Below are 19,841 nucleotides of genomic sequence, written 5' to 3'. Positions count from 1 at the left end.
TTACAAATTAATTCTTTCTTGATCTCTTTTTTCTTGTTCTTTGTTAAATAAAACCAGTAGAAACTAAGGAATACTAATAGCATACTGTTTCTTCTGAACACCCAAATCTACAGCTTCCCTATGTGTATAATCTAACCTTCCAGGAAGAATCAGAGTTAATGCCATTTTAAAATACAACAAACAGAGAAAGAGCAGAAAAAGCACTGGAATAAATCCAGCACCATTTCATGATAATTAAAAACAAAGTTGGGGGAGGGGGCAAGGATTTGGCCTAGTGGTAGAGTGCTTGCCTAGCTCCCACAAAGACCCAGGTTCAATTTTTCAGTGCCACATACACAGAAAAGTTGGAAGTGGCACTGTGGCTTAAGTGGTAGAGCTCTAGTCTTCAGAAAGCCCAAGGACAGTGCTTAGGCCCTGAGCTCAAGCCCAGGGCTGGAATAGAAGGGGGGGAAAAAATCTTGAACCTGAAGATACATCTATAAAAATCCTAAAACTAATATTGAACTTTGTGGTGGAAAGACTAAGTACTTTCCCTTTAATATCAGGAATAAGACAAGATATCACCCTCCCTATTTCTATTCAACATTTTATATAAGAAGTTTAGCCAGGACAATGAGAGAGACAGACAGACAGACAGACAGACAGACACAGACAGAGACAGACAGAGAGACAGAGAAACAGAGACAGGCATCCAGATTGAAAATGAAGAACTATATCTCTATTTTCAGGTAGCATAATTATGTGAATAGAAAACTCTAAGCCTTCCATGAAAGGAACTGCTATTGCTAGTGAACAAATTTGGCAGTGCTGCAGGTTGCACTAATGAACACTCCAACAAATAAATTAGAAAAATAATTTCATTTAAAATTGTGTTAAAATGAAAAACTTGGGAATAAATTTTACAAAGGAAATATAAGATTTATAACTGAAAACTAGGGGGAAAATGTCTTTTAGAGAAAGACCTAAATAAATCAAAGGATATTGCATAGACATGGATTGGAAGTCTTAATATTTACTGTCAAAATGGCAATACCTCACAAACTAATCTACATTTTAAACATAATCTGTATCAAAATCTCAACTACTTTTTTCTGAAATTGATTAATATTAATATATAATTAGAAATGCCAAAGCATTAAAAAGGAAGAGAATGTACACTTTGTTATTTTTAAAATACTGCAGTGCATGAGGACAAACCACAATACTTTGGTGGAATACAAACAAGTATATAACAGTGTAACTTACATTGTGGTCAGATGATTTTTCGGAAGGATTTCATGACAATTCATGGCAGAAGAAATAATCTGATCAAGTTTGAGACTGAGACAACTGGATATTTATATGTAAAAAGAAAAAAAAGTTGGAAGTGGCACTCAAGAGGTAGAGTGTTAGCCCTGAGCTGAAGAGCTTGAGGACAGTGCCTAAGCCCAGAGTTCAAGCCCCACAACTGACCCCCCCCCCCAAAAAAAGTATACCATGTACCTAAAACTTGATTTGACTTAAAATGGGTCATAGACCTAAATGTAAGGGTTAATACTACATAACACTGAGATATAATGCCAAAAATATACATAGTAAAAGAAAAAGATAAATTGGACTTCATAAAAATTAACCTTTATCCTTCAAAAAAATCCCACCAATAAAATGAAAAGATGACCTACAAAGGGAAGAAATGAAATGATCATACCCCTTGAGCCACTGCTCCACTTCCAGTTTTCTGGTGGTTAATTGAAGATAAGACTCTCGAAGACTTTTTAGTGCCCAGGCTGATTTTGAACCATGGTCCTCAGATCTCAGCCTCGAGTAGCTAGGATTACAGGCATGAACCATCACGCCCAGCTCCATCTCTGAAAGTTTAAGCCATATAAACACCATTCTTTCATCCATTATTATTTGGCTGTTTATAGATTGTTCCAGTGCTCACTGCAATCTGTCCCAAAAGCTTGAATCTGCTTGAACAGAAGTGTTGCTAGGGGGGCCAGTAGCATGGCCTAGTGGTAGAGTACTTGCCTAGCATGCAAAAAGCCCTGGATTCAATTCCTCAGTATCACATACATAAAAAAAGCTGGAAGTGGTGCCATGGCTCAAGTGGTAGAATACTAGCCTTGAGAAAACCCAAGGACAGTGCTCAGTCCCAGGACTGGCAAAAAAAAAGTGGGGGAGGGAGAGAGGGGGTGGAAATAGGACTCAGACCTAACATTATTAGCATGTATGCTCGTCATTTTTGGTAGACTAATACTTTGAATGAAAAGCTTTTAGTCTTGTCTTTACCACCAAGAAGTTTATGCGCATTCTTGATTTACCTTAGTCTTCCTCTCTTAGCACCTTCTAGAAATGACTTACCTAAACATTTGCGGGGTTACTTTGCCAATGTAACTCTTCTATTAATTACAATAAAAATTATATGAAAAAATAAATGACTTTGAAAGTTTTATATTTTCTTACAGTTAAAGGTCAGTCACTCTAATTTGTACTCCTGTGTCTTTCACAGGTTCTTAAGTCTCCTCCCTTTTGTGTGATAATTTGTAAACATGCCTGCCTCTGACACAAGAGACATTGCATTAAATGTGCATCATTGGTACTTAGAACATGCTCCACATGTGTTCGTGGACCTGAATTCTGACATCCATAGGATTTCTGTGAAATCCATTCTCCTCCAACCTCTTCATGTCAGTATCTCAAATTACAGTTTATCTACAAATGAATGCTTATCTTTATTATATCCACTTTCTTATGTTTAAAGTTACTAGGAACTGTCATTTCATTGTCTACCCTAGAAACATCCCAGGAGAGTCATGTTCAGTGTGTCCTATGATGCCACAGTATAAAGACAGTTTGCTCATACACAAGATGGTAAAGGTAAGAAGCCAAAAATCTCTGCTCATTCTTTCTTTAGAATACCCCTGCTTCTTCAGTTTCCCTTGGAGCCTTGAACATAAAACGGTACTTAAACTGAAAAGTTGAGATCTTCTACCTGATAAAGATCATATATATATCATTTCCAGAGACAATTTCTTTTTTTTTATTTTTTTAACAGAGACAATTTCTTTTATACTTAGAGTAAGGATTGGAAGAAACCAAAATAGACCTTGGGCTTGATGTATAATGATGATTAAATAGAAGCTAAAGGAACCTCCCATAGTGCTAGTATTTATATCACTATCAGTCTATCAAATCATATATAATGATAATGATAAAAATCTAGGGGAAGAGGGGACACTCTTAATGGTTAATCAAAAAAATCTATCACTAAACAATACAGTAAACATGACAGTTGCATCATATATAAATTTTCTGCTATGGATGTTTTTCTAGAAGTTGAAGCCCACTATTTGATAGGTATTTTCTTATGGAAACAGTCTCAATTTGGCTTAACCAAAAAAGAGAATTTTTACTGCTCAGAAACTAGAGGTTCATTCCTGTAATCCTAACTACTCAGGAGGCTGAGATCTAAGGATTGCAGTTCAAAGCCAGCCTGGGCAGAAAAGTCTGTAATACTCTTACTTCCAGTTAAGTGCGTGCGCACGCACACACACACACACACACACACACACACACACACACACACACACACACAGAAAATGAGTTGTTCAAGCTACAAATGGCCAAAATATTTCAGTGTTTGAAGGAAAAATGCCTGAACACTCACTGGTGTCTTCCTAAGAGTATATCTTTCTGAGGCAAATATTTCCCAACTCTCTAAAGTAAATCCTTTAAAATAGTGCTATGCAAAGTGTGGTACATGGACCGCACTGGTTTGTGATGAGATAAATACAAAAATTTAAATTGAGAATTCAGAAATGATAATAGCAATTTGACACCATAATTCCATGTTGATGTGCAATACAGTTCTTAAACATGGGTTTGCATTTGTATTTCTTTTATATTTTGCTTTTCTAACATTGATTTTATTGTGTTTTACAAAAATACCAGTCCATGATGGTCTATATATTTTTAGGAACACTAGGTTAAGATACTAGGTCTTGCCAGGCGCCAGTGGCTCATACCTGTAAAGCTACTTAGGAGGCTGAGATCTGAGGATCGTGGTTCAAAATCAGCCTGGGCTCTGAAATCCATGAGACTCTCATCTCCAATTAACCACCAGAAAAGTGGAAGTAGGGCTGTGGCACAAGTGGTAGAGTGCTAGCTTTGAGCTGAAGAGCAGCTTAAGGATAGCACCCAGGCCAGAATTCAAACCCCACGACCAGCCAAAAATACATACATACATACATACATACATACATACATACACACACACACACACATACACGCACACATACATACACACACATACACACATACACATATATACATACACACATACATACATACACACACATACATACATACATACATACATACATACATACATACATACATGCTGGGTTCCATCTCTACTTGTTTGCTAATCTTATTCACCTTATTTAAATCCCCAGACTTCATTTTATTTTATGCCCGTTGCCATTTTCTTGAAACATGCTAAATTTAGACCCTATCCCTTCCATAATCTATAGTCAATGGACGTGTTCAAGGCACTGCTAATGCCCAGATTTAAAGCCCCCCATATTTAGGGATTCATTATGATAATGAAATTGAGGGGACCTCCTTTTAGCCACTTGAACAATGTCTTTTCATTTTTTAGGTAGAAAGGCTTATTCTTGATGTTGTTGCTTCAGCTCCTGAAGTAAATAGGCTTTAGTAAATGATTCTTATGAGGCCATGTGGTCTGGAGACACTTGGAGAAGTCCATTTTAATCCACCATGCCCTTCCAGCATTACTGCCACATCATCTCTGCACAATCCAATAAATGTCGGTTCTATGAGTATTATTTCAAGTAAACTGATATATCGTTCGTAGTTATATTTCATTTGATTCTTGTGCCAAGCAGTCAACCTGTCTCCAGGAGAACTATGTTTAACTGATTATGTCTTACCCTATGACATCATATTTTTCAAAGAATACAATTTGAAGACATTGATATCTATTGCCATTTACAGCTCCTTTTCATCCAGATTGATGACATATATGCTCATGACAGGAAGGTGAGGGATGGAACAGAGGGAGTAAGGCCAGAATCAGGGATTCTAGTGAGTGGTCTCAGCAGAAATCTCAGCATGGAATAAATAGGGCGTGGGCCAGCATAGTGACAGTTCTTTTGGAGAAAGGATGACTGAGGAATACTTAGACATTAAGACATGATTTGGTGACAAATTTGATGTGTGAACACTAATAGACACAGGAGAGTTGTTTTTACTTTCAAATGAATGACTTAAAAATTTTTGCAGTTAATTTTAATTAACAAGAATGCATTAAGAAAGTCTAGAACAATGCACATCCCTTTTGCCCTAGCAAGCCCAGTTGTTCAAAATTAACCTAAGGGGATCGTGGAAGATGGCTCGTATCTGACAAATATAATTGTAACCCCTCTGTACATTACAATTAAAAATAACTAACCTAAGGAAATGATCAGAAGTGCTCCTGAAAAGATATTCATCGCTTTCTGGATGTAACAAATAACTTAAGTGAGTCTCTAGCAGTTCCACACACCCTACTGGAAATTGGGAACACAACAGCCAATATGGTAAAGCCTCTGTCGTCAAGAGCTCAGGAGGAAGAGGTTCTTACTACACGAGAACAGGGAAGGTTTCACAGAGGATATGATGTGCAGGCTGACTTAGTAGTATAGGTATCCTTAGGAAGATGGAGCTTAAGCCCATCCCATAACTGAAGCAACAATATAAGCAAAGTTCTAAGAAAAGAGCCTGTGTGTATCTTTCATAAGGAACTGTTTGGAGACTGTCTCCCAGTACGTTCAGAACACATGTGTTTCTCAGAGAAAGTTTCCAGGGTACATGTCAACAGAGATATGGGGGGCAGGAGAGTATCTTCAAAACAGAATTTGTCAAGACTCTGAACCCACCCCTGCCTCAATCCCGAGACTGCTACAAAAGATACTTAATAAGAGGGGATGTAATGATAAAAAAAAATCAAGTCCAGAGACCTGTGATGGGAAGCTATAGCCATAACAACAGAAATAGGTAAATGATTGAAGGTAGATAGATAGATAGACAGACAGACAGACAGACAGACAGACAGATAGATGAATTTTTTGCTTGTCTTTTGGTTTTTTTACTGGGCCTGGGCATTGTCCCTGAACAACTTTTGCCCAAGACTAGTGTTCTACCACTTGAGCTACAGCTCTACTTCTGGCTTTTTTGTAATTAACTGGAGATAAGAGTCTCATGAACTTTGCTACCCAGGAAGACTTTGAATCATGATCCTCAGGTCTTAGCCTCCTGAGTAGCTAGGATTCTAGACAGGAGCCACTGGCACCCAGCTAAATAGATATTTTTAAGTTAGATTACACTGGTGACCTGGGGGAAAGATACTTTCCCTGGTATTTATTCGTAAGTGGAAAGAATGCAAATGTCCAATAATAAGAACATAATAAAAATAGTAGTGATAAATAGCTACCATTTATTCAGTGTATATAGTACACAGGTACAATTCTAAGTATGCATGTTTCCATTTATTCATGGTGAACACCACCTGTAGTGGATTGAGTAGTACCAGTGTCTTGCAAGTTTGAGGACTAAAACTTAATGAGGGTTAAGTGGTCAGTTTTGTTTCAGCCAGGGTTGGGGCTGGAATTCCATTCCAGTTCTGACTCTTAAGAGCACAGCATTCTCCTGCTCAAGCTGCAGAGAGAAATACACATAGAAAAAAATACTAGACAGCTCTTTAAAATCATATTTTTGAAGACCATTTAATGATATGGGGAAAATACTGTCAAATGAAAAGATCCCAAGTACAGTAACACATATGAGTCATCCTAGTTTTATTAAACATACTGAGATCTCAAAAAAAGAAATATATATACATATCACTGTATATGTATATACAGTGATGGAACTGTAGATAATTTTAATTTTCTTTCTTGCAGTTTCTTTTAAATTTTCTAGAATAAGCATGTGTTTTCTTACTCATCAGAAGCATAATAAAATGGTTGCTTTACACATTCAAGGTGAATTGTGCCATCATTCTTACTCTAGGCTCAAGGGAAGGAATCCATTCCTTAGCATGTCTTTCAGAAAAGCAGTACAAATTATCATGTGTGCAAACGGTAAAGGAAACTAGCCTTGCTAATTATTAGCCTCTGACCTTAAATTTCTCTAGATCTCAGTTTCTTTGCCTACTAAATGAAGAAGTTTGAGCTAAATAGTATTCTAAAAGCCAATACATTTTATAGGCTTTTTTAAAGTACAAATCAATCAGACAGAAAGGTATAAAGGAAATACATTCAAGTCTTGCTTTACTTATATGTTCATGAACATTTGAGGAAGGTAGACTATTTGATTATGTCTTATCTAATGGTCAAATGGCTGCCTGCTTAGATGCCTCTCTGCCCCTTACCATCCAAACACCACTAGCTGTTTCTACAAAATGTTTTCTCATTTTCACAAAGACATTTTTAGGTAAGCATTATCTCGTTCATGTTGGTGGAGTCAATTGGGGGTTAAGGTCATAGTAGATCTCTCCCAACAGGTGGGCAGGTTCAAATTCAAACATGTCTTGGTGAATTCCTGGGATACTGTTAGTTCAGAAGTATTATTTATTTGCTTATTTGTTTTTATCCTTACAGCTACTTGCTGTAACTGTTTATCAAAAAGAAAAAGGTTTTATCTTCAAATATTTGGTATTCTAAAAGAGAAATAGCTTAATATGAAGAAAAAGTTCTGAAATTTAAATGAAGAATGGAATGTAATGGGGACAAACAGAAGCTTTGGGCAATGTCTCTGTATCCTTTAGTGAGAGGCAAACAAAAGGACATTAACATGAAATTGCAAATGGGGGCAGAAATAGTCACTTGTCATTAGTATCAGGTCATTTTAATGAAAATTAACTCTGGAAATGCTTGGCTAAGCAGTGGAAACATAGGCATCATTTGGACCTTGACAGAACCAGGGCAGTTAAATCTTTCCTACCTGCATATGAGCTTAAGAGAATAAATCAGTCTGAAGCCATTCACCATACTAATTGCTGTAATTATTACCACTGGAAACACTAGATAATAACTATGTGGCAGCACAGGATAGCCACAACCAAATGTCATCTACTAACCAAAGAATTCCCAGAGGAATATTTACACACTGCTTCCAAAAGCTGGATGATAATAAAGCATGAGAATATCTAGTTAAAGAGAGAGTCTGGATTCCACAGCACAGGGTATACTCTCCAGCTGTGGACAGCCATGTTCTGTGGGAAAACAACACTAATAGGAAGAAATTGGCCAAGGGCATCTCAGAGAATCATTATTGGTAATTTAGAGATCGCTGTTGCTGCCTGCTGTTGCCTAGTGTGTGTGTGTGTGTGTGTGTGTGTGTGTGTGTGTGTGTGTGTGTGTTTCTCTATTTGGGGTGTTACTAGGGTTTGAAGTCAGGGTCTCCCACTCACTGAACAGGCACTCTTCCATTTGAGTCACTCCACCAGTCCCTTTTGGGATTGGTTATTTTTACCAGGTCTGACTGACTGAACTGTGGCCTTCCCATTTCTGTTTGCCTTCGTTGATAAGATGACATGGACACACCAACATGCCCAGTCTTTGGTTGAGAGGAAGCTTCATGAATTTTTATGACTAGGCTGGCCCTAGACTGTGATGTCTGCCTTGCAAATACCTAGGTTTACAGGCTTGAACCACCTTACCTCTTCTTTTTCTCTTTTCTTTCCTATTTATTTTCCTTTTCTTATTCTTGCACATCATGCTGAGATTGGGTTGGATTGGCTTGAATTCTCACATATATTAAACTCTACCATAAAGCTATGCCTCAACCTTAAGAACTTCTATAAAAATTTCTGTGATCCATCAATGTAACATATTTCAATTGACCCCAAAGACTATATGCAACCAAGCTTCTTGGGTAGAGCCAGAACTGATTTCCCATCTAAATATCCTTGAGGTATTCAGAAGGTACCCAATTCATCTGGCTTAGACATCACTTTGTTATTCTAGCAAGTTATAAAGGACTACTCTGCAGTGTTCTGGCTATCTGATGAAAGCTGGCAAACATATAAGCGCAATGGAGATGAACATGGACTAGAAGCTGGAGAGAGGCCCTCAACACCACTAACTGCTCTTGCCAATCATTCAGTGTACTGGTGCAATTAATTCTCCATTATTCTGTTTAAGTAACACAGAACAGATGGAATAAATGTGTCCAAGAACTTAAATTTCCCTTTAAGTATAAGACAATGTAGGGAGATATTACATATGTGGGAAGTATAGGATCTTTGAAGACAAAGACATAGTAATATCATTAGAGTGTGGAAGCTATTGAAGTGACAGACTGATGCATTTACTGCAATCAGTTGAGGTGTGAGAGACAATGTGATAATTGCTATGAGCAAGTTTATTCAGTCATTCAAGTGTTGACAGGAACTGTGCAAACTCTAACAGTAAATTGCTTCTCTCTGACGTAGAGGACAGGGTCCTAGAAGTTTTATGGAAATGAGCATTTGGACTGGGCTTTGAAGAAGTGAAGATGGGCTAAACTTCGTCAGGTAGAGATGACTTGAGGCAGGTGAAACAGAAGTGATAAAGGAGTAGAGGGTATGGGAAGATACAGGCTGTGCTTGGGAAATGGTGAGTAGTTATGCTGAACAAGAGTAAAAATGGGGGGGTGGAGGGTATCAATGTATGTGAATTAGTGCACCTTCTATCTGGCAAATATCATGTAACCTTTTATTAAATACAATAAAAAATATTTTAAAAAAAGAATCACCAGAAAAAAAGAGCAAAAATGGGTCATTAGAGAAGAAAATTACCTGAAAATATCACCTGTGACTCAATTCCTGGTGGTAAGGTAGAGAAAGTCGAATTTGATTCTATTCTCTTTAGACACTAAAGGCTTGGAACATGTTTACAAGTGATATGTTTTTATCAGTCCTATAAGACAATTCACCAGTGAAGTAAAAGAGACAATAGGATGAGAAGAAACTCAATAAGATGTCTTTGTATGAACAAGAAGAAGCCAAACTAAGGTAGAGGAGGATGAGATAGATAGATAGATAGATAGATAGATAGATAGATAGATAGATAGATAGAGATAGAACATGCATGCATGCATACATGATATGAAGGTCCCTGCTAAGGAAAAGGACGGAGCTGCAGAAAATATTTCTCAAATGTTGCTATCTGCAACTCAGCCATTGGCAAATTTTTTTAATAGTTGGCTTTATTTCTGAAGCCCTGGGGAGCTCAGTGTAGTATGACTCATTCTCCTGCTGTCCAGAAAAATATGTGTTTACTTTTTTTCCACTGTCAAAGTCTGTCATCTGGAAAGAATACAGAATTCACCCTGTCTAGAAAGAGCATACAGTGTTATCTTCTTAGACATTTGCCCTTCAACAGATTTCTAAGCTTCAAGGCAAAAGGAGGAAATTTTTAAGAAGAAATTTTCGAGTGTTAGCTAATAATTTTCTAAGGTGTTACTCTTTGAGTATAGTGTTTCTTTCAGAATAAGCTCTGAAGAGTCAGGAAATAATTTCCATGGCCCAGTTATCCTAGTTCTTTTTTTTTTTTGCCAGTCCTGGGCTTGAGCTCAGGGCCTGAGCACTGTCCTTGGACTTTCTCAAGGCTAGAGCTCTACCACTTGAGCCTCAGCACCACTTCCGGCTTTTTTCTATGTATGTGGTACCGAGGAATCGAACCCGGGTCTTCATGCATGCTAGGCAAGCACTTTAACCACTAGGCCAAATTCCTGGCCCTTATCCTAGTTCTTTTGACCATTTTGCAGACTCCTTTAGCATGTCTTTACAAGGTCTTGTATTCTTTTTCAATTGTATTTTATTGTCAGGGTGATGTAAAGAGGGGTTACAGTTACATTCATCAGGTAGTGAGTATATTCTTGAACATTGATACTTCTTCCAATGTTTTTCTCCCAGTTTCCCTCCCCGCACCCAAGGTCTTGTATTTTTTTAACTCTTTATTTCCAAGAGTGCTCATCAGATCCGGCTTGTTGACCCTTACTTGTGATTAGGAAGGTTACCTCATAACTGGCGAGAATTTTATTTACATATTTCAAACTTTGACTTAGTCCAGCCCCCTCTGATGGCAGGACTGATATTAAAATACTGGATAATTTTTTTTTTGCCAATCCTGGGGCTTGAACTCAGGGTCTGAGCACTCTCCTTAGGTTTTCTCAAGGCTAGAGCTCTACCACTTGAGCTTCAGTACCACCTCCAGCTTTTTCTATGTATGTGATACCAAGGAATCGGACCCGGGTCTTCATGCATGCTGGGCAAGCACTCTGCCACTGGGCCAAACTCCCGGCCCCAATGCTGGATAATTTTTACAACCCCATCCCTAACTAGTCATAAGGAACATGAACCACAAATAACAGAATATCCAAATGAGCACCCCACTCAGATATTGGCATCTTGCAGATTGTGACCGAATAATTGCAAGTAAAGATGATATACACTTGGAATAAAGAATTATACCCAGTGTCTTAAAGTGCATTTAAAACTACAGAAAAGTAAGATGCAGGTCACTGTCCCATCACTCCGTTTTCAGATAACACTGATACCAGCCCCCTAGTCCATTTCCCTCAGGGAGGCAGGAAGGAGTTGTAGGAATCCTGTGATATAGTCTTCGTTTATGGAGATTTGCCCATCCTCTGCCTTGCTGCCCTGTTCCCCGGTCACAGCCCAACCCAGTATGCCCTTCGCCTAGTGCGGTTGTGCGTTCGGATTGGCTGACTAGCCACTTACTACTGCCCACCATTATCCACTCCTCCTTTTACTTGAAAATCCAAATCATTTAAAATGCCACCCGTAAGGCTGCAGCTGTCCCTAGAAATGGAATTCTAATTGAATTCCTACTGCTCCTTTAAGAGCCAACTTAAATGTCACCTCTAAATAATAACTGCTGACATTTACTCAGTGCTTACTCTGAGCCAGGCACTTTGCTAAGGGCTTCTCTAGGATTTTCTCAGAGAGAGAGAGAGAGAGAGAGAGAGAGAGAGAGAGAAACTCTCTAAGTGCTAATATTACCCCATTTTACAGATGTGGAAACTGACAAGTTAAATAACTTTCCCAGTGTCTCTTCTAGCAGATAAGAGGGCCCGCAGGCCAGCTCTGGGTCCTCAAGAAATAACCAAACACTGGGCACACACTCATCCCTTTGCCCTGTGTTCTGAGCAGGTCCTTTACAGCACGGCTCACATCTGTAATCCCTTAAGCGGCACCTGCTTTCTGGAGTTCAACAGGGCTGCCATGACAGCCTTGCCAGACTGGTACCATGCCTGGCATGCAAAAGGCTTACAACAAATATTTTGAGAAGGAAGAGGAAAAGGAAGAGAAGAACAAATGTGTTCCCTAGTTTGACATTTGAAAAACAGGTAGAGGTTTACAACAGCTATTTGCAGAAGGAAGAGGAAAAGGAAGGAAGAGAAGAACAAATGTGTTCCCTAGCTTGTCATTTGAAAAATAAGTGGCATAAAATATACTTTTGAACGAAGGGAATCTATCGCCAAGGACTGCACTGGTCTCAGGTTAAGGCACCAGCTCCCCCATTTGCTGGACAAGTGACCCCCATACCAGTTGCCTTATTTGGGGCCTCAGGTTCAATCTTTCAAAATGCTTTTCTTTCTTGTAGTTACGAGAGTTAAATGAGATGGCATAGAGGCATGACCCCAGCAAAGTGCCTACTCCCTCTGTAATTGTTGACTGACTTTAGTTGACTCAGAGAAGAGGTTGGCATATTTTACATCCTATATCAGAAAATGTCTCTGTCACTGATATGTAACATATTGCAGGAGACCAGTAACCATTTTGAGTGATTCAGCCAAATGTCTAAACATACGCAGGTATCGCCAGGAACATCTAATTTATGTTCCCATGCTAGCTCTACTGAAATGAGTGTTTTATTCATATATTTATAATTCATTTGCATTGTGCTGTTCCTGGTCAGAATAGTTCAAACGTCTGTTTCTCTTTCCCACCCCATCTCTCCTGAGAGTACTTGCTCCTTCCCCAGGCTCTCCCTCCTACACCCTTCATCTGCCTGTCACTTTTCAAAGACAAGCTCCTCAGAATGAAATCTCTGCTTTCTTTGTTTTCTTGGTTTCCATTTTGTATCCTAAAATATTCACTCCCCAAGTTCCGCTTGACAGACGTCCCTAATCTAATCTCCACGTCTGCTTTCTAATTTTCACAGTCAGGATAAAACAAATAGGTTGGAGTTAATTGCTGGAGCAGCGGGCCGGAGCTCTGAGCTGTGATTTATGAGCTGAGTGCAGGCGCTCTGCAACACATTTTTCTTAATTTATTTTTAATGAGTCTCTCAATTAATTTTCTTGGAAACATCTTAATGATGTTGGAGGCGGGTGTTAATGAGGTCTGCACCAGCTCCTAATTTTGCATATTTTAAAGAGCCTAATGTCATCTTGCACCCTTTTTTTTTCCATTTTGAGAAAAGATGAGGGGAGAGATTATTATTGAATAGAGAATTTTCACTCTTCATGCCTCAGTCTTTGCTTAACCTTTCAGACTTTATGGGCTTGTGGTGTGTCTCTGAACAATCACACGCTCTCTGCTCCCCTCCCCCACCTTGAGAAGCTGCTGCAAGGAAGAGAGGAGAAAAGCACAATTCCCAGGAAACTAAGAGTTCTGGGGATCATTAGCCCTGAGTGAAGATGCCCAGAGGTTACTTTCCCTTGGTGATCTAACCTTTCCTAAAGTAGATAAGGAGTAGGGGGGAATACACGTGAAAGAAGCAATTCATGGGCTGTCTTAGAAGCATCTTGTCATTTGTTCTGAGCCCCAGCTCCCCTAAATGCCCCTCCAGAGCTTTGGGTACCAGAGTCACAAGGCTACAGCCCTTTATGGACCAGAGAAGAGTAATTAATGTCTCCTAGCATTTTCTGATACCTTTTGGTTCCAAAGCCACTCTTCAATGAGCCTTTATCGGACTTCACTCTGCATTTTATTTCTGTAGTTAGAGCTCATTTTTCTGATTTGATAGTCACTTATGGAGAATATCTACAATATGCAAAATTATGAATCAAAGAAAAGAAAAACCAAATTTTTGTTACCTACAGATAGTTACTGCAAAAGCCATGATATGGTTCCACCTAGACATTTTTCTGTTGATGGGCTTTTGTTCTTATTTTTGCATTTGTGATGATACTGAATATCACTTTTTCATTTTAATATCATAAGTAACAAACTCCTTCCAAATGTTGTTTTAAATGGCTGTTTAATATTCTGTCCAGCAGATTTGTCATAGTTTATTAAACCACTTCAATTTAGCTGAGCATCTAAACTAATTCTCAAACTGTTATCACAAATACTTTCTGATAAATATCTTTGTAAAGAAAGCTTTAAAAATAGAAATTATTTTCTGTGGAATAATCTGAAGAGTTATTGTTTTCAAAAGTATAATTTTGTAGCCAGGCACTGGTGATTCACATCAATAATCCTAGCTACTCAAGAGGCTGAGATCTGAGGATCATAATTCAAAGCCCCCCTAAAAAGTAAAGTCTGTGAGACTCTTTTTTTTTTTTCCGTGAGGCTTGAACTCGACCTGGGTGCTCTCCCTGAGCTCTTCAGCTCAAGGCTACTATGCTGCTACCCCTTGAGCCACAGCACCACTTCCCATTTCAAGTCTCATGGTCTTTCGTGCCCTGGCTGGCTTCGAACGGAGATCCTCAGATCTCAGCCTCCTGAGTAGGTAGGATTACAGGCATGAGCCACTTGTGAGACCCTTATCTCTAGTGAAACTATTTTTTAAAAAAAGCTAGAATTGGAGCTGTAGTTCAAATGTAGAAAGCTAGCCTTGAGCAGTAAAGCTCAGAGACAGTGCCCCAAGCCTAGAGTTCAATCCCCAGGACCAGCTCAAAACAAACAAATGAAAAGTATAATTTTGCATGTATGTGTGCTGGTTCCAGAACTTAAAGTCAGGATCTGGGCCCTGTCTCTGAGCTCTTTTGTTTGGGGCCGTCACCCCACCACTTGAACCACAGCTCCACTTATATCTTTTTTGATGATTAATTGAAGCTAACAGTCTCAGGGACTTGCCTGCCTGGGCTTCTAACCACAGTCCTTAACATCCTGAGTAGCAAGGACTATATGTATGGGCTACAAGCACCTCAGAGCAAAAAAGAGAATGAGAGAGAGAGAGAGAGAAAGAGAGAGAGAGAGAGAGAGAAAGAGAGAGAGAGAGAGTATAGTTCTATAGAAGCTTCCTGATATATTTTTCCAAGTTACTTCCAGAAGTTAAACATACACGTGGGTTTTCTCAGTGCTACAGTGGCATGAAGTATTACAATTACATTTGCTGAGCTGGCACTTTTAAATAGATTTCTTTAGTTTCTGCCTGTGTCCCCTCTTTAACTGATGTGTCCGCAAACCTGATAGGCCTTGAATAGAGGGGACCACATCCCAGGAATTCTGGAGCCACATGGCCCCGCCTTTCTGTGCTGGTGGGAACCTGCTGTTCTACACAGCTGCTCTCTTCCCCTCATCATTCCTCTGTTGGTGACTCTGTATTTCACCCCTGCTCTTTCTGTCAAGGGCAATCTCATCCTCTGAATGCCTCATCTCCCTCCAGATCTGCCCAGTGCCTCTCTGGTTCTGTAGTCCCCAAACTGAGTATATGTCTCCTCACTCCTAATTCCCATGTGGATTGAAGATGGCCCATTGAGCAGTTTTCACAGGCTCCAGACATGGGAATGCCCACAGAGCAGCCTGCCCACATGAATGTTCTGTCAGTGGGCACACCTTGTAAGTATGCCTAGCCGTACTTCTATCCTTGCAGCTCTGCTTTAGACCCTACAGTTCCCCCTTTCCATTTTAGTCCTTCAGAGTGCCAAAGTACTCTTTCTAACACAAGCAAAAAGCCGCATAGTTACCCTTTCATCGTGTAGAACACAATCCATATTCCTCACTATGGCATTAGGCTTTAGTTACCCCTTTGGGTATTACCCAGTTCTCAAATATGCTATACATTTTGATTGGGCTGTTTCCAAACCCCTTTGCCTTTTCCTCCCTCCCTGAAAACCCACCTTTTCCCCACTATGGCTGCACTTGGCCTGCTGTATACCTTGCATGTGAGAGATATTTGAACTTATGCATCTGCTGAAATGTGCTAGTGCCCACAGTGTTTTCTAGAATATTTCACACACGAAGTTAAGTATTTTGTATTTGAAATTTTACAGAATACTTCAGCCTGGGGTTACACATTTATAAGTTTTCAAGAAGCCTTCAACTGGCTTCAAATGGTTTCTTAAGAAATGTTTATTTTCCTATGGATTCCACTGATTTACTCCTAGATGTGTCTTCATTTTTACTGCACTATCTTTTGTATCTTTTAACTAATTCTTTGTGCTTATGGTAAATGTTGTCAGACTATTCTCTGAAAAAAAGACAACAAATTATAGCTTTAGGGTGTTACCTGGTTCAGATAAGATTCTGTACCCAGATGCGAACTGCAATATCTAGCAGTCTTGCAGTTTAAACAGGATCTTTGGGCCAGGAGTTTGGCCTATTGGTAGAGTGCTTGCCTAGCATGCATGAAAACCCAGGTTGGATTCCTCTGTATCTCATACATAGAAAAGCTGGAAGTGGTGCTGTGGCTCAAGTAGTGAGCACTAGCCTTGAGGAAAGCCCAATGACAGTGTTCAGGCCCTGAGTTCAGTCCCCAGGACTGGGGAACAAAAAACAGGATCATTAAAGAATTATCTTAAAAGCTAGCAGATTTTTTTTCAGAAGCCTTCTGTCCAAACAGTAATAATTCAACTACAAATGTGTGATTCTGATCTTTGCCCCAAGACATTTGTCAAATGAATTAAGAAACAACAAGAAGAGCACTGGTAACAAAAGCACGGATTTTTTTTTTGCCAGTTGTGGGGCTTGAACTCAGGGCCTGAGCACTGTCCTTGGACTTTTCTCAAGGCTAGAGCTCTACCACTTGAGCCACAGCACCACTTCCAGCTTTTCTCTACGTATGTGGTGCTAAGGAATTGAACCCCGGTCTTTATGCATACTAGGCAATCACTCTACCACTAGGCCAAACTCCCGGCCAGCATTTTTTTGTTGGGGTGATGCACAGAGGGGTTACAGTTAACATTCACCAGGCAGTCAGTACGTTTCTTCTTATCATTGATACCCCTTCCCATGTTTTTCTCCCACTTCCCTATCTCCACCCCCTCCCACTCATCTTGTTTTTCCTTTACCTTCCCTTTTTCAAATAAGCAAATAGATGTATATACAATATACCAGGTGCCACATTAAGATACAGTAATGACATGAGATAAACCATAAGGGGAAAAGAAGAGAAAAGAAGTAGCTTCCCATAGCACGTTAAGAACAACAATCACAAAGATAAACCTGGTCTCCATATCCTAGAGTTCATTTTATTTATCCTCATCCTATGTGGCCATTTGTATATAACTTTTGAGCTATTATGATCCTCTGTTGGGAGAATTCTGGATGTATACTAATTATTACAAATGAGGGAAACCATGGAGACTCTGCTCCTTTGAGACTGGTTTACTTCACTTAGTATTATTTTTTCCAAGTTTTTCCATTTCCTTACAAATGGGACAATGTCATTCTTTCTTATGGCATCATAGAGTTCTATGGTGTAAATATACCATATCTTTATGATCCATTTATCTACTGAAGGGAATTTGGGTTGGTTCCATTTCTTAGCTTTGGTGAATATTACTGCAGTGCACATCATTGTGCTAGTGGCTTTCATATGTCCTTGTTTCTGGACATTTGGGTAAATGCCAAGGAGTGGACTTGCTGGGTCATAGGGTAGCTCTATGTTTAGTCATTTGAGGAATCACCTTACTACTTTCCAGAGTTGCTGAACAAGTTTACATTCCCATCAACAGTGTAGTAGTGATCCCTTCTGGCCATATCCCCGACAGCATCTGCTGTTACTAGATTTCTTGATCATGGCCATTCTAACTGGGGTGAGGTGAAATCTCAAAGTTGTTTTGATTTACATTTCTTTTATAGCCAGAGATGTCGAGAATTTCTTCATGTGTCTATTGGCCATTTTTATTTTCTCTTCAGAGGAGTCTCTCTTTAGGTTTTTAGCCCACCTTTTAATGGGATGATCATTTCTTTGAGGATTTGTTGTTGAGAGATTTAATTTCTTGAGCTGTAGGTATATTTTGGATATAAGACCTTGTCTGTTGTATAGCAAGTGAAGATCTTCTCCCACTCTGGCTATGTCCTTTGCCATATAGAAGCTCTGCAGTTTAATGCAGTCCCATTTGTCCAACCTTTCTTTCATTTGTTGTGTTTCTGGGCCTTTATTAAGAAAGTTTCAACCTGTCCCAAGGAGCCCAAGTGTGTCTCCTATTTCTTCCTGTAAAATGTTTAGGGTATCTGCTTTTGCCTCAAGATGTTTGATCCATTTGAAGTTGATTCTGGTGCAGGGAGACAGATAAGGATCTACCTTTAGTTTTCTACATGTGTTTAGCCAGTTCTCCCAGCACCATTTGTTGAAGAGGCTGTCTTTCTTCCAGCCAGTATTCTTAGCTCCTTTATCATAGGTCTGTGGATTAATTTCTGAGTCTTCAGTTCTATTCCATTGGTCCTTGGACCTGTTCTTGTGCCAGTACCATGAAGCACGGTTTTTGAGATTCTTTTAAATCCTGTGCTTATACAGCAAACAACAGGATCACTAGTGAAAGAAAGCCAAGATGGAACAGCAAGAGTAACATCAATTGTATTATAGAAAATGTTGACATTAAATACAATGTATGACATTATGATTGTTTCTAGTACTAGCCAGTATATTTTAGTTATTGTTAGAACTTCCATTAACTATATCCTTCATTTCATCTTTAATTTTGGAAGGGAAAGGAGATGTTTGAACTTGGCAAATAACATTTGTTAGCTTGGTGCTCAAGCACTTGAACCATACCTCTAGCCCTGCTTTTATTAGTTATTTTGGAGATTGGGTCTGGTGAACTTTTTTGTCCAGCTTGCCTCAAACCACAGTGCCTATATCACAGATTTAACCACATGGTTAAATCCCATCCCTGGTCCAACTCCCTTCTCCAAGCTCATATCTGATTTGTGTTTGAGGACCTGGCTGGAAGTAATGGAGGGTGGGGGTTCTGGAAGCCAAGAAAGTACTGAGGAAGAAATTTGGGGAGAGGCTGTGGTGTTGGTCCCTGTGCCCTCTAAATCTCTCTGCCTTGCCTCCCTCCCCACACACATACACACACAGCCCAGAGTTGGTCAGCCAGGCTGCAAGCAGAATTGCCAAGAGAGTAACAGTGACAATGGTGTGGAGGGTGTGGGGTGTGGGTATAGTCCAGAACCTCCCCCCTCCTCCCACCACCACCACTTTACCCATGAGCAGCTCAGGCTTCCTTCCCCACACCTGGTTCCTCATTTGTTTCAACTTTTCAGCCTGAGATTCATGTCCTTAAACTTTGGGAATATTCATGTATATAGTCTTGTGTTTTTCTCTTGATAATTTCCTCTTTCCTTTTATTTTTTTTCTCTACAATTCCTATAAATTGGACATTTATACTAGGAAGAAGAATTTTCTTTGTAAACAAATAGTAATCATTTGGGGGTTTGTGGACCACATACGGTCTCTGTCTTTAAAAAGAAAATACAACTCTTTACAAATTTTTGAAAAGTATCTAACACTTAGGAAAGCACTTGAACCAACCCAACGCCTGGTACAAACTTAAAAAAGCATCCTCAGCTTATGAAGAGACATACAAAAATAGTTGACAGGATGGATTTGAGTCAAGGCCCATTAATTGACAATTTCTTCTAAATAGAATTGTTCTCTGTGTCTCTT

General features: G+C 39.4%; 1 long non-coding RNA gene across 2 annotated transcripts in view; it reads left to right on the top strand.

Moving 5' to 3' along the window:
- LOC150046918 (uncharacterized) overlaps window positions 1–19,841 on the top strand; it is a 48,575-nt gene that overhangs the window by 13,304 nt on the left and 15,430 nt on the right. Inside the window, exon 3 of one of the 2 annotated variants that reach the window (XR_016539545.1) lies at window positions 2,778–2,859. The exons of the other annotated variant lie outside the window; for it this stretch is intronic. This is a non-coding gene — a long non-coding RNA (uncharacterized LOC150046918). The remainder of the gene's footprint in view (window positions 1–2,777; window positions 2,860–19,841) is intronic. 2 annotated transcript variants of the gene reach the window in all.

The sequence above is a fragment of the Megascapheus bottae genome, chromosome 24, assembly GCF_031878675.1.
Source record: "Megascapheus bottae isolate mThoBot1 chromosome 24, mThoBot2.hap1, whole genome shotgun sequence".
Lineage (NCBI taxonomy): Eukaryota > Metazoa > Chordata > Mammalia > Rodentia > Geomyidae > Megascapheus > Megascapheus bottae.
The sequence above is the reverse complement of the archived record's forward strand: the minus strand, read 5'-3'. Positions and strand labels throughout refer to the sequence as shown.